A 16,922-nucleotide genomic window follows, 5' to 3' on the forward strand; every position below is an offset into this window, starting at 1 on the left:
AGCTTAAATAGTCTTGATCGCGAGGGTGCGAGATTGCTGAGTCCCTGTGGCTCACAGATTACTATTACACCAGATGCAGGGCCTGATGATTCCGCTCCAGGTGACGCGCTCGAGCTCAAGTGGGAGTTCGACGAGGACTCTCAACGTTACTATGTTTCCTTTCCTGATGATCAGTAGTGGTGCCCAGTTGGGGGTGATCGGGACCGTGTCGCTTGTTGGGTTATCTTTTATTTTGGCGCCGTAGTTGGGCCATGAGTGTTTGGATGATGTAATGTTATTTACGTACTTGATTGACGTGGCGAGTGTAAGCCAACTATGTTATCTCCCCTTTATGATTTATATTACATGGGATGTTGTGAAGATTGCCTAACTTGCGACATATGCCTTCAATGCGATTACGCCTCTAAGTCGTGCCTCGACACGTGGGAGATATAGTCGCATCGAGGGTGTAACACTCCACCACCTCGAACCCGCTCGTCGCCATTGCCTCCTGTCGCCGTCTCGACCCCAGCGCGCCTCCTGCTCGTCGCCGGGCCTCCTCCGGCCAGATCCAGCCCCTGGTGCCGCGCATCCAGCCACCCGACCCTCTCCGGCGCCGCCTCGCTGCCACATCACCGAAGCCGAGCCACCATCGCCGCCGTTGACCCCGTAGTCGCCGGAACCCTAACTTCACGAGGTTGTTTTCATCACTAAGTCCCAGATCTGCAACATCATGTGTGCCACTTTGCCATGTCATAACTTCTTGCTCATAGCTCTGTTTTGTGTGCATGATATATCGAAATGTTCATCTCGTGATGCTCTACATGGTGATGTAGTTTGTTTGCATGTACTATCCATATTGATGCCCTAATTATCATTGCAAAAGGGATAAATGATATTATCTGTTGTAAACTATCATAACTTGCTGATTTGTCTTTTTCATAGCATTTTGTGTGTTTGTCTTTTGAGCATCATGTCAACATGTCTTAGGAGCATCTTCATGCCATATTTATAGTGGTGCAACCCTTGTATTTTTATGTGCCTTGTGGTGACTAGCACAAGCATGCCAAGTAGCCCACTTGATGTTGCTGATTTTGGTGACTTAGTTTTTCTGCCAAGTCTTATCATGCTACCTCATGTTGCCATGTTAATTTGATGCTACAAGTGAATCCATGTGCATTTTGATGAGGTTCAGTAAGGGTATTTTGAAGATATTGGTATGCTCTATCTATCCATGCCTTTTTTTTGCAATTATGGGGTGCTTTAGCTTGTCATTACCATGCTCTCATTTTGCCAAATAATACTGCTGTCAATCTGTTAACAAGAAGTTCATTTTTGCCATGTGTTTTGCTAGTGATCCATGCATCCTATGACCATGCTCTTGCCATGTTTAGCTTCATAAATGTGTCTTCTTACTGTTGGTTGCTTTGTTATGCCATGAAATGGTTTGTGGTGAGTTGCACAAGCTTGCAAAGTTGCTATCATGAATCTGTTTCTGCCATGCATGAATTTTCTCTTAGTCTGAAATCTGTTCATATCACTTGCCATGTTTGCATTAATGCTACCATCTTTTCTATGAATCTTTGGCTCAAGTCCGTAGATAGAGAGCGCGCGGCTCTGGACACGGATCTGACTCACCGGGAGATCTCCTTGGGATAATTTTCCTTTCTTCGAAGAGCTTGTGCACCGGGATTCCGAGAATACTCGGGGTGTCCCGCGATGGAGGATTGTCTCCGCGGATCGTGAGCTTGTCATGGGCTAAGATGGGACACCCCTGCAGGGTTTAAACTTTCGAGAGCCGTGCCCACAATTATGTGGCAGATGGGAGTTTTTAATATCCGGTTGTAGAGAACTTGACACTTGACTTAATAAAAATGCGCCAACCGCGTGTGTAAGCGTGATGGTCTCTTTTCGACGAGGTTCGAGAAGAGAACATGGTGGGGTTATGTTTGAATGTAAGTAGTTTAGGATCACTTCTTGGTCACTTCTAGCTCTGTGTCCGTTGCGTAGTTTCTCATCTTACCCTTGTACTCGTATGTTAGCCATCTATTTGCTTAGTGCTTGCTGCAACTCCACCATATATCCCCACCTTACCTTTAAGCTTAAATAGTCTTGTTGTCGCGGGTTTTGAGATTGCTGAGTCCTCATGACTCACCAGATACTACAAACACAGTTGCAGGTACCAACGAGATTGATGCAGGTGATGCCACTGAACTCAAGTGGGAGTTCGACGAAGACCTTTGCCGTTACTAGGTTTCCTTTCCGGATGATCTGTTGTGGTGCCCAGTAGGGTCTATCGGGACTTAGCATGGGTGGTTGTTTTTATTCGTTTGATTCCGTCCGTAGCCAGACTTTGTGTTCATCTTGAATGATTGTATAACTTGATGTTATTTGTGTGACATTGTGGTGATTGTAAGCCAAAGCTCGTATTCTATCTATTAAGTACATGAGATGAGAAAAGATACAACCACTCTTGTGACCATACCAATATGCGCTTATACCTCAAGTCGTGCCTCGACACGTATGGAGTATAGTCACATATTAGGTGTTACATGCATCAAGGATGTAATTCTTCTATGCAGCAATGAGGATAATCCTCAAGTTACGGACCCAGTCCATGTAGTTGCTACCATCATCTTTCAACTTAGCTTTCCCTAGGAACACATTAAAATTCAAGGGAGCGGTAGCATGGGCTATTGATCTACAACATAGATATGCAAAAACTATCAGGACTAAGTTCATGATAAATTTAAGTTCAATTAATCATATTACTTAAGAACTCCCACTTAGATAGACATCCCTCGAGTCATCTAAATGATCACGTGATCCATATCAACTAAACCATGTCCGATCATCACGTGAGATGGAGTAGTTTTCAATGGTGAACATCTCTATGTTGATCATATCTACTATATGATTCACGTTCTACCTTTCGTTCTCAATGTTCCGAGGCCATGTCTGTACATGCTAGGCTCGTCAAGTTTAACCCAAGTATTCCGCACGTGCAAAACTTTCTTGCACCCGTTGTATGTGAACGTAGAGCTTATCACACCCAATCATCACGTGGTGTCTCGACACACGAACTGTCGCAATGGTGCATACTTAGGGAGAACACTTATACCTTGAAATTTTAGTGAGGGATCATCTTATAATGCTACCGCCATACTAAGAAAAATAAGATGCATAAAAGATAAACATCACAAACAATCAAAATATGTGACATGATATGGCCATCATCATCTTGTGCCTTTGATCTCCATCTCCAAAGTACCGTCATGATCTCCATCGTCACCGGCTTGACACCTTGATCTCCATCGTAGCATCGTTGTCGTCTCGCCAACTATTGCTTCTGCAATTATCGCTAACGCATAGTGATAAAGTAAGACAATTACATGGTGATTGCATTTCATACAATAAAGCGACAACCATAAGGCTCCTACGAGTTGCGGATAACTTTTACAGAACATGATCATCTCATACAACAACGTATATCACATCATGTCTTGAGCATATCACATCACAACATGCCCTGCAAAAAGAAGTTAGATGTCCTCTACTTTGTTGTTGCAAGTTTCATGTGGCTGCTACGGGCTTAGTCAAGGACCGGCCGTAATCAAATTTGATTCAACTAAAGTTGGAGAAACAGACACCAGCTAGCCACCTTTATGCAAAATAAGTTCATGTCTGTCGACGAAACCGGTCTCGTGAAGGTGGCCATGTAAGGTTGGTCCGGGCCGCTTCATCCAACAATATCGCCGAATCAATATAAGATGTTGGTGGTAAGTAGTATGACTATGATCGCCCACAACTCTTTGTGTTCTACTCGTGCATATCATCTACGCATAGACCTGGCTCGGATGCCACTGTTGGGGAACATAGCATGCAATTTCAAAAATTTCCTACGCTCATGCAAGATCTATCTAGGAGATGCATAGCAACGAGAGGGGGAGAGTGTGTCCGCGTACTCTCATAGACCGAAAGCAGCAGCGTTAGCTTAACGCAGTTAATGTAGTCGAACATCTTCTTGATTCAACCGATCAAGCACCGAACGTATGGCACCTCCGAGTTCTGCACACGTTCAGCTCGATGACGTCCCTCAAACTATTGATCCAGCAAAGTGTCGAGGGAGAGTTTCATCAGCACGACAGCGTGGTGATGGTGATGGTGATGTGATCCGCGCAGGGCTTCGCCTAAGCACTACGACAATATGACCGGAGGAGTAAAAAGTGGAGGGGGCACCGCACACGGCTAAGAAACAATTGATGTTCTTAGATGTGCCCCCTGCCCTCGTATATAAAGGAGGGTGAGGGGAGGACGCCGGCCAAGGGCGCGCCAAGTGGGAGGAGTCCCACTTGGACCCCTAGTCCAATTCGCCCCCTTTCCTTTTACTGGAAGGGCAAAGGGGGAAGGAGTTGGTGGAGGAGAAGGAAAGGCGCCTAGGCCGGCCTCCTCCCCTCTCCCTCCTTTATATATGAGGGCAGGGGGCACCTCTAAGCAGATCAATTGTTTCTTAGCTGTGTGCAGTGCCCCCCTCCATAATTTACTCCTCCAGTCATATTGTTGTGGTGCTTAGGTGAAGCTCTACACGGATCACATCACCATCACCGTCACCACGCCGTCACGCTGACGAAACTCTCCCTTGACAGTTTGCTGGATCAAGAGTTTGAGGGACGTCATCGAGCTGAACGTGTGCAGAACTCGGAGGTGCCGTACGTTTGGTGCTTGATCGGTTGAATCGAGAAGACGTTCGACTACATGCATTAAGCTAACACTTCCGCTTTCGGTCTACGAGGGTACATGGACACACTCTCCCCCTCTCGTTGCTATGCATCTCCTAGATAGATCTCGCGTGATCGTAGGAAATTTTTCGAAATTGCATGCTACGTTCCCCAACAGTGGTATCAGAGCCAGGTCTATGCGTAGATGATATGCACGAGTAGAACACAAAGAGTTATGGGCGATCATAGTCATACTGCTTACCACCAATGTCTTATTTTGATTCGACGGTATTATTGGATGAAGCAGCCCAGACCAACCTTACATGACCACGTTCATGAGACCGGTTGCACCGACATACATGCAACTTGTTTTGCATAAAGGTGGCTGGCGGGTGTCTGTTTCTCCAACTTTAATTGAATCGAATTTGACTACGGCCGGTCCTTGTTAAAGGTTAAAACAACAAACTTGACGAAACATCATTGTGGTTTTTGATGCGTAGGTAAGAACAGTTCTTACTAGAAGCCCGTAGCAGCCACGTAAAGCTTGCAACAACAAAGTAGAGGACGTCTAACTTGTTTTTGCAGGGCATGTTGTGATGTGATATGGTCAAGACATTATGTAATATATGTTGTTGCATGAGATGATCATGTTTTGTAAAAGTTATCAGCAACTAGCAGGAGCCTTATGGTTGTCGCTTTATTATATGAAATGCAATCGCCATGTAATTGCTTTACTTTATCACTATGCGTTAGCGATACTTGTAGAAGCAATAGTTGGTGAGACGAGAACGACGCTACGATGGAGATCAAGGTGTCAAGCTGGTGACGATGGAGATCATGACGGTGCTTTGGAGATGGAGATAAAGGCACAAGATGATGATGGCCATATCATGTCACATATTTTGATTGCATGGGATGTTTATAGTTTATGCATCTTATTTTGCTTAGTACAGTGGTATCATTATAAGATGATCCCTCACTAAAATTTCAAGGTATAAGTGTTCTCCCCAAGTATGCACCATTGCGACAGTTCGTTGTGCCGAGACACCACGTGATGATCGGGTGTGATAAGCTTGCATGTGCGGAATACTCGGGTTAAACTTGAAGAGCCTAGCCTGTACAGACATGGCCTCGGAACACTAAGACCGAAAGGTCGAACGTGAATCATATAGTAGATATGATTGATGTCTACTACACAACCTTCTTCTTGTAGATGTTGTTGGGCCTCCAAGTGCAGAGGTTTGTAGGACAGTAGCAAATTTCCCTCAAGTGGATGACCGAAGGTTTATCAATCCGTAGGAGGCGTAGGATGAAGATGGTCTCTCTCAAGCAACTCTGCAACCAAATAACAAAGAGTCTCTTGTGTCCCCAACACACCCAATACAATAGTAAATTGTATAGGTGCACTAGTTCGGCGAAGAGATGGTGATACAAGTGCAATATGGATGGTAGATAAAGGTATTTGTAACCTGAAATTATAAAAACAGCAAGGTAACTAATGATAAAAGTGAGCGTAAACGGTATTGCAATGCGTTGAAACAAGGCCTAGGGTTCATACTTTCACTAGTGCAAGTCCTCTCAACAATAATAACATAATTGGATCACATAACTATCCCTCAACATGCAACAAAGAGTCACTCCAAAGTCACTAATAGCGGGGAACGAATGAAGAGATTATGGTAGGGTACGAAACCACCTCAAAGTTATTCTTTCCAATCAATCCGTTGGGCTATTCCTATAAGTGTCACAAACAGCCCTAGAGTTCGTACTAGAATAACACCTTAAGACACAAATCAACCAAAACCCTAATGTCACCTAGATACTCCAATGTCACATCAAGTACCCGTGGGTATGACTATACGATATGCATCACACAATCTCAGATTCATCTATTCAACCAACACAAAGGACCTCAAAGAGTGCTCCAAAGTTTCTACCAGAGAATCATGACGAAAACATGTGCCAACCCCTATGCATAGGTTCATGGGCGAAACCCGCAAGTTGATCACCAAAACATAAATCAAGTGAATCACGTGGTATCCCATTGTCACCACAGATACGCACGGCAAGACATACATCAAGTGTTCTCAAATCTTTAAAGACTCAATCCGATAAGATTACTTCAAAGGGGAAACTCATTTCATTACAAGAGAGTAGAGGGCGAGGAGAAACATAAGATCCAACTATAATAGCAAGGCTCGCGATACATCAAGATCGTGCCCAATCAAGAACACGAGAGAGAGAGATCAAACACATAGCTACTGGTACATACCCTCAGCCCCGAGGGTGGACTACTCCCTCCTCGTCATGGAGAGCATCGGGATGATGAAGATGGCCACCGGAGAGGGATTGCCCCCTCCGGCAGGGTGCCGCAACAGGTCTAGATTGGCTTTCGGTGGCTACGGAGGCTTCTGGCGGTGGAACTCCCGATCTATTGTGCTCCTTGATGTTTTTAGGGTATATGGAGATATATAGGCGGAAGAAGTACGTCAGGGGGCCATGAGAGGCTCACGAGGGTGGAGGGCACGCCTAGGGGGGGTGGGCGCACCCCCTGGCCTCATGACCTCCTCGCAGATCCCCCGACGTGCACTCCAAGTCTTTTGGGCTTCTTTCCTTCCAAAAATGAGTTCCGTGAAGTTTCATGTCAATTGGACTCCGTTTGATTTTCCTTTTCTTCGAAACCCTAAAACAGGGTAAAAACAGAAACTGGCACTGGGCTCTGGGTTATTAGGTTAGTCCCAAAAAATGATATAAAAGTGTATAATAAAGCCCATAAACATTCAAAACAATAAATAATATAGCATGGAGCAATCAAAAATTATAGATACGTTGGAGACGTATCAACATCCCCAAGCTTAATTCCTGCTCGTCCTCGAGTAGGTAAATGATAAAAATAGAATTTTTGATGCTGAGTGCTACTTGGCATAATTTCAATGTGATTCTTCTTAATTGTGGTATGAATATTCAGATCCATAAGATTTAAGACAAAAGTTCATATTGACATAAAAATGATAATACTTCAAGCATACTAACTAAGCAATTATGTCTTCTCAAAATAACATTGCCAAAGAAAGTTCATCCCTACAAAATCATATAGTTTAGTCATGTTTCTTTTTCGTCACACAAGAATGCTATCATCATGCACAACCCCGATGACAAGCCAAGCAATTGTTTCATACCTTAATAATTTCAAACTCATAAACTTTCACGCAATACATGAGCGGGAGCCATGGGTATAGCACTATGGGTGGAATAGAATATAATGATGGGGGTTATGTGGAGAAGACAAAAAGGAGAAAGTCTCACATCAACGAGGCTAATCAATGGGCTATGGAGATGCCCATCGATTGATGTTAATGCAAGGAGTGGGGATTGCCATGCAACGGATGCACTAGAGCTATAAATGTATGAAAGCTCAACAAAAGAAACTAAGTGGGTGTGCATCCAACTTGCTTGCTCACGAAGACCTAGGGCACTTGAGGAGGCCCATTGTTGGAATATACAAGCCAAGTTCTATAATGAAAAATTCCCACTAGTAAATGAAAGTGACAAAACACGAGACTCTCTATCATGAAGATTTTGAAGCACAAGTGTGGAAAAAGGATAGTAGCATTGCTCCTTTTTTTGGGCCTTCTTTTTTTATTTTGCCTTTCTCTCTCTTTTTTGGGACAATCCTCTATTGAATGATGATCATCACACTTCTATTTATTTACAACTCAATGATTACAACTCGATACTAGAACAAAGTATGACTCTATATGGATGCCTCCGGCGGTGTACCGGGATATGCAATGAATCAAGAGTGACAAGTATGAAAGAATTATGAACGGTGGCTTTGCCACAAATACTATGTCAACTACATGATCATGCTAGCAATATGACAATGATGAATGTGTCATGATGAACGGAATGATGGAAAGTTGCATGGCAATATATCTCGGAATGGCTATGGAAATGCCATAATAGGTAGGTATGGTGGCTGTTTTGAGGAAGATATATGGAGGTTTATGTGTGATAGAGCGTATCATATCACGGGGTTTGGATGCACCGGCGAAGTTTGCACCAACTCTCAATGTGAGAAAGGGCAATGCACGGTACCGAAGAGGCTAGCAAGGATGGAAGGGTGAGAGTGCGTATAATCCATGGACTCAACATTAGTCATAAAGAACTCACATACTTATTGCAAAAATCCACAAGTCATCAAAAACCTCAGTACTACGCGCATGCTCCTAGGGGGATAGATTGGTAGGAAAAGACCATCGCTCGTCCCCGACCGCCACTCATAAGGAGGACAATCAAATAACACCTCATGTTTCAAATTTGTTACACAACGTTTACCATACGTGCATGCTACGGGACTTGCAAACTTCAACACAAGCATTTCTCAAATTCACAACTACTCAACTAGCATGACTTTGATATTATTACCTCCATATCTCGAAACAATCATCAAGCATCAAACTTCTCTTAGTATTCAATACTCTATATGAAAGTTTTTAGTATTCTTGGATGCCTAGCATATTAGGATTATTTAAGAAAATTACCATGTGATTTAAGACCCTCAAAATAATATAAGTGAATCATGAGAGTTCATCTATTTCTTCAAAATAAAACTACCACCATGCTCTAAAAAATATAAGTGAAGCACTAGAGCAAATGACAAACTACTCCAAAAGATATAAGTGAAGATCAATGAGTAGTCGAATAATTATGCAACTATGTGAAGACTCTCTAACATTAAAGAATTTCAGATCTTGGTATTTTATTCAAACAGCAAGCAAAACTAAATAAAATGATATTCTAAGGATGGAAAACATCATGTGAAGAAGCAAAAACTTAGGATCAACCGAAACTAACCGATAGTTGTTGAAGAAGAAAGGTGGGATGCCAACCGGGGCATCCCCAAGCTTAGATGCTTGAGACTTCTTGAAATATTATCTTGGGGTGCCTTGGGCATCCCCAAGCTTGAGCTTTTGTGTCTCCTTAATTCCTCTCATATCACGGTCTCCCTAAATCTCAAAAGCTTCGTCCACACAAAACTCAACAAGGACTTGTGAGATAAGTTAGTATAAACCATTGCCAAAAAACCTTATCATACTCTACTGTAGAAAATCACTAAAATTATTATTCAACATTGCATACTAAATGCCTCTGCATATTTAATAGTCCTATCCTCAAATAGAATCATTAAAGAAGCAAACATATGCAAACAATGCAAACATAACAGCAATCTGCCTAAACAGGATAGTCTGTAAAGAATGCAGCAACATACATACTTCCCTAGCTCCACAAATTATGAAATAAAATTCCCACTGTAGTAAATTTATCAGAGATTAATATTCAAAATGTTTCCACATTTTATCACATTCTGACTTTTCTAGGGAATTATTGCAACAGCGGTAAACTTTCTGTTTTCAAACAGCAACATGTATACTTGTAACATAGGCATAGTAAAGGCTATCAATGCCACTTTTATTGAAATAAAATATGCAAAACATTGTTCTAAATAACAGAAATAAAATCCTAACTAAATAAATTGACTCTCCAAGCAAAACACATATCATGTGGTGAATAAAAATATAGCCCCAAGTAAAGTTACCGATGAACGAAGACGAAAGTGGGGATGCCTTCCGGGGCATCCCCAAGCTTAGGCTCTTGGCTATCCTTTAATATTACCTTGGGGTGCCTTGGGCATACCCAAGCTTAGGCTCTTGCCACTCCTTATTCCATAGTCCATCGAATCCTTACCCAAAACTTGAAAACTTCACAACACAAAACTTAACAGAAAACTCGTAAGCTCCGTTAGTATAAAATAAATCACCACTTCAAGGTACTGTAATGAACTTATTCTTTATTTATACTGGTGTTAAACATAATGTATTCCAACTTCTCTATGGTTTATAAACTATTTTACTAGCCATAGACTCATCAAAATAAGCAAACAACACACGAAAAACAGAATCTGTCAAAAACAGAACATACTGTAGTAATCTGAATCAAACGTATACTTCTGGAACTCATAAAATTCTCAAATAAATTTCTGGACCTGAGGAATTTATCTATTAATCATCTGAAAAAACAATTAACTAAATATCACTCTCCAAATAAAAATGGCAGCAATTCTCGTGAGCGCTAAAATTTCTGTTTTTTACAGCATGATCATAAATACTTCACCCAAGTCTTCCCAAAGGTTCTACTTGGCACAAACACTAATTAAAAGCATAAAACCACATCTAAACATAGGCTAGATGAATTATTTATTACTAAACAGGAACAAGAAGCAAGGAACAAAAATAAAATTGGGTTGCCTCCCAACAAGCACTATCGTTTAACGCCCCTAGCTAGGCATGATGATTTAAATGATGCTCACATAAAGGATAGGAATTGAAACATAAAGAGAGCATCATGAAGAATATGACTAGCACATTTAATCCTAACACACTTCCTATGCATAGGTATTTTGTGAGCAAACAACTTGTGGGAACAATAATCAACTAGCATAGGAAGGCAAAACAAGCATAACTTCAAAACTTTAAGCACATAGAGAGGAAAATTGATATTATTGAAATTCCTACAAGCATATATTCCTCCCTCATAATAATTTTCAGTAGCATCATTAATGAATTCAACAATATAACCAGCACCTAAAGCGTTCTTTTCATGATCTACAAGCATAGAAAATTTACTACTCTCCACATAAGCAAATTTCTTCTCATGAATAATAGTGGGAGCAAACTCAACAAAATAACTATCATGTGATTGAAAATTAAGATCAAGATGACAAATTTCATGGTTATCATTATTCTTTATAGCATACAAGTCATCACAATAATCATCATAAATAGGGGGCATGCTCTCATCATAATAAATTTGCTCATCAAAACTTGGGGGACAAAAAATATCATCTTCATCAAACATAGCTTCCCCAAGCTTGTGGCTTTGCATATCATTAGCATCATGGATATTCAAAGAATTTGTACTAACAACATTGAAATCATGCTCATCATTCAAAGATTTAGTGCAAAACATTTTATAGATTTCTTCTTCAAGCACTTGAGCAAAATTTTTCTTTCCATCATACTTACGAAAGATATTAAAAAGGTGAAGCGTATGAGACAGACTCAATTCCATTTTTTTATAGTTTTCTTTTATAAACTAAACTAGTGATAAAACAAGAAACTAAAAGACTCAACTGCAAGATCTAAAGATATACCTTCAAGCGCTAACACCCCGGCAACGGCGCCAGAAAAGAGCTTGATGTCTACTACACAACCTTCTTCTTGTAGACGTTGTTGGGCCTCCAAGTGCAGAGGTTTGTAGGACAGTAGCAAATTTCCCTCAAGTGGATGACCTAAGGTTTATCAATCCGTAGGAGGCGTAGGATGAAGATGGTCTCTCTCAAGCAACCCTGCAACCAAATAACAAAGAGTCTCTTGTGTCCCCAACACACCCAATACAATAGTAAATTGTATAGGTGCACTAGTTCGGCAAAGAGATGGTGATACAAGTGCAATATGGATGGTAGATAAAGATATTTGTAATCTGAAATTATAAAAACAGCAAGGTAACTAATGATAAAAGTGAGCGTAAACGGTATTGCAATGCGTTGAAACAAGGCCTAGGGTTCATACTTTCACTAGTGCAAGTCCTCTCAACAATAATAACATAATTGGATCACATAACTTTCCCTCAACATGCAACAAAGAGTCACTCCAAAGTCACTAATAGCGGAGGACGAGCGAAGAGATTATGGTAGGGTACGAAACCACCTCAAAGTTATTCTTTCCGATCAATCCGTTGGGCTATTCCTATAAGTGTCACAAACAGCCCTAGAGTTCGTACTAGAATAACACCTTAAGACACAAATCAACCAAAACCCTAATGTCACCTAGATACTCCAATGTCACCTCAAGTATCCATGGGTATGATTATACGATATGGATCACACAATCTCAGATTTTCATCTATTCAACCAACACAAAGGACCTCAAAGAGTGCCCCAAAGTTTCTACCGGAGAATCACGACGAAAACGTGTGCCAACCCCTATGCATAGGTTCATGGGCGGAACCCGCAAGTTGATCACCAAAACAAACATCAAGTGAATCACGTGGTATCCCATTGTCACCACAGATACGCACGGCAAGACATACATCAAGTGTTCTCAAATCTTTAAAGACTCAATCCAATAAGATTACTTCAAAGGGGAAACTCATTTCATTACAAGAGAGTAGAGGGGGAGGAGAAACATAAGATCCAACTATAATAGCAAAGCTCGTGATACATCAAGATCGTGCCAAATCAAGAACATGAGAGAGAGAGAGAGATCAAACACATAGCTACTGGTACATACCCTCAGCCCCGAGGGTGGACTACTCCCTCCTCGTCATGGAGAGCACCGGGATGATGAAGATGGCCACCGGAGAGGGATTGCCCCCTCCGGCAGGGTGCCGGAACGGGTCTAGATTGGCTTTCGGTGGCTACGAAGGCTTCTGGCGGTGGAACTCCCGATCTATTGTGCTCCTCGATGTTTTTAGGGTATATGGAGATATATAGGCGGAAGAAGTACGTCAGGGGGGCCACGAGGGGCTCACGAGGGTGGAGGGCACGCCTAGGGGGGTGGGCGCGCCCCCCTGCCTCGTGACCTCCTCGCAGATCCCCCGACATGCACTCCAAGTCTTCTGGGCTTCTTTCCTTCCAAAAATGAGTTCCGTGAAGTTTCAGGTCAATTGGACTCTGTTTGATTTTCCTTTTCTTCGAAACCCTAAAACAGGGTAAAAACAGAAACTGGCACTGGGCTCTGGGTTAATAGGTTAATCCCAAAAAATGATATAAAAGTGTATAATAAAGCCCATAAACATTCAAAACAGTAAATAATATAGCATGGAGCAATCAAAAATTATAGATACGTTGGAGACGTATCAATGATCAACATAGAGATGTTTACCATTGAAAACTACTCCATCTCACGTGATGATCGGACATGGTTTAGTTGATATGGATCACATGATCATTTAGATGACTCGATGGATCTCTATCTAAGTGGGAATTCTTAAGTAATATGATTAATTGAGCTTAAATTTATCATGAACTTAGTCCTGATAGTTTTTACATATCTATGTTGTAGATCAATGGCCCGTGCTACCGTTCCCTTGAATTTTAATGCATCCCTAGATAAAGCTAAGTTGAAAGATGATGGTAGAAACTACACGGACTGGGTCCGTAACTTGAGGATTATCCTCATTGCTGCACAGAAGAATTACGTCCTTGATGCACCGCTAGGTGCAAGGCCTGCTGCAGGAGAAACTGCTGGCATTATGAACGTCTAGCAAGCTAAATCTGATGAATACTCGATAGTTCAGTGTGGCATGCTTTATGGCTTAGAATCGGGACTTCAAAGACGTTTTGAATCTCATGGAGCATATGAGATGTTCTAGGAGTTTAAGTTAATATTTCAAGCAAATGCCCGAGTTGAGAGATATGAAGTCTCCAGCAAGTTCTATAGCTGCAAGATGGAGGAGAACAGTTCTATTAGTGAACAAATACTCAGAATGTCTGGGTACCATAACCACTTGACTCAGCTGGGATTTAATCTTTCAGATGATAGTGTCACTGATAGAGTTCTTCAATCACTGCCACCAAGCAATATATGCTTCGTGATGAACTATAATATGAAAGGGATGAACAAGACAATTCCCGAGCTCTTCGCAATGCTCAACGCTGCGGAGGTAGAAATCAAGAAGGAGCATCAAGTGTTGATGGTTAATAAGACCACTAGTTTCAAGAAAAAGGGCAAAGGAAAGAAGGGGAATTTCAAGAAGAATAGCAAGCAAGTTGCTACTCCCGGGAAGAAGCCCAAGTCTAGACCTAAGCCTGAAACCGAGTGCTTCTACTGCAGAGGGACTGGTCACTGGAAGCAGAACTATACCAAGTATTTGGCGGATAAGAAGGATGGCAAAGTGAAAGGTATATTTGATATACATGTTATTGATGTGTACCTTACTAATGCTCGCAGTAGCGCCTGGGTGTTTGATACTAGTTCTGTTGCTCATATTTGCAACTCGAAACAGGGGCTACAGATTAAACAAAGATTGGCTAAGGAAGAGGTGACGATGCGCGTCAGAAATGGTTCCAAGGTCGATGTGATTGCCGTCGGCACGCTACATCTACATCTACCTTCAGGATTAGTTTTAGGCCTAAATAATTGTTATTTGGTGCTAGCGTTGAGCTTGAACATTATATCTGGATGTTGTTTGATGCGAGACGGTTATTCATTTAAATCAGAGAATAATGGTTGTTCTATTTATATGAGTAATATATTTTATGGTCATGCACCCTTGATGAGTGGTATATTTTTGTTGAATCTTGATCATGGTGATACACATATTCATAATATTGATGCCAAAAGATGCAAAGTTAATAATGATAGTGCAACATATTTGTGGCACTGCCATTTAGGTCATATTGGTGTAAAGCGCATGAAGAAACTCCATGCGGATGGGCTTTTGGAATCACTTGATTATGAATCACTTGATGCTTGTGAACGATGACTCATGGGCAAGATGACTAAGACTCCATTCTCCGGAACAATGGAGCGAGCCACTAACTTATTGGAAATAATACATACTGATGTATGTTGTCAAATGAGTATTGAGGCTCGCGGCGGGTATCGTTATTTTCTAACCTTCACAGATGATTTGAGCAGATATGGGTATATCTACTTAATGAAACACAAGTCTAAAACATTTGAAAAGTTCAAAGAATTTCAGAGTGAAGTGGAAAATCATCGTAACAAGAAAATAAAGTTTCTACAATCTGATCACGGAGGCGAATATTTGAGTTACGAGTATGGTCTTCATTTAAAACATCGTGGAATAGTTTCGCTACTCATGCCACCTGGAACACCACAGCGTAATGGTGTGTCCGAACGTCGTAACCGTACTTTATTAGATATGGTGCGATCTATGATGTATCTTACCGATTTACCACTATCAGTTTGGGGTTATGCATTAGAGACAGTTGCATTCACGTTAAATAGGGCACCATCTAAATCAATGACACCGTATGAACTGTGGTTTGGCAAGAAACCTAAGTTGTCGTTTCTTAAAGTTTGGGGTTGCTATGCTTATGTGAAAAAGCTCCAGCCTGATAAGCTCGAACCCAAATCGGAGAAGTGCGTCTTCATAGGATACCCAAAAGAAACTGTTGGGTACACCTTCTATCACAGACCCAAAGGAAAGATATTCATTGCTAAGAATGGATCCTTTCTAGAGAAGGAGTTCCTCTCGAAAGAAGTGAGTGGGAGAAAAGTAGAACTTGATGAGGTAATTGTACCTTCTCTTGAATTGGAAAGTAGTTCATCACAGAAAACTATTCCCGTGATGCCTACATGTCACACCCAATATGCGACTCTATCCTAAAGAGACTCAAAGGTCCCACCAAGGATAGAACTGCATATTGACACGCTTTTGCAAGGTGGATATCATTACATCGATCCATTACATAATAGATGGGGATACATACAAGGCATACAAATGCCGCAAGAATACATCAATACATCATACATAAGATCAATATCCGAATATGGATGAAACACAAACAGAAGCTCAAACGATAACCACCCTGCTAGCCCAGGCTGCTGACCAGGAACCTAACCCAAGATCGAAGAAGAAGAAGAACTCCTAAACATGCAACCATCGCTCTCGCGTCATGATCGTCGCATTACCTGTAGCTGCAACTATTGGTGTAGTAATATGTGAGCCACGAGGACTCAGCAATCCCATTACCATGGGTATCAAGACTAGCAAAGCTTAATGGGTAGAAAAGGGGTAAAGCGGTGAGGTTGCACCAGCAACTAAGCAAAGTATGGTGTCTAACTTACGAGTACAAGAGTAAGATGAGAATCTACGCAAATGGTCGCAAGCTACTAATGATCAAGAGTACGATGAGAATGTACGCAAACGGGCGGAGACGGGCACCGGCAGCCGGATCCGGGCGCGGCCCTCCGGATCGGAGCACGGGGCGGCGCGAGACACTGGCAGCACGAGCTCCGAGATCAGGCAGCAATGGTGGCGTCGCGGTGGAGGTTGAAGGCGCGGGGCGGCGAAGGAGGTGCGGGGCCGCCGTGGTGAGCCAGATCCGAGCGCGAGCGGCGGAGGTCGACGACGGAGTAGGGTGTGGCACGTAGGCCGATGGAGGAGCTCGACGGTGATGCCCTCCAGCTAGCT

The sequence above is a fragment of the Triticum dicoccoides genome, chromosome 1A (genome assembly GCF_002162155.2).
Source record: "Triticum dicoccoides isolate Atlit2015 ecotype Zavitan chromosome 1A, WEW_v2.0, whole genome shotgun sequence".
In the NCBI taxonomy this organism is placed as follows: domain Eukaryota; kingdom Viridiplantae; phylum Streptophyta; class Magnoliopsida; order Poales; family Poaceae; genus Triticum; species Triticum dicoccoides.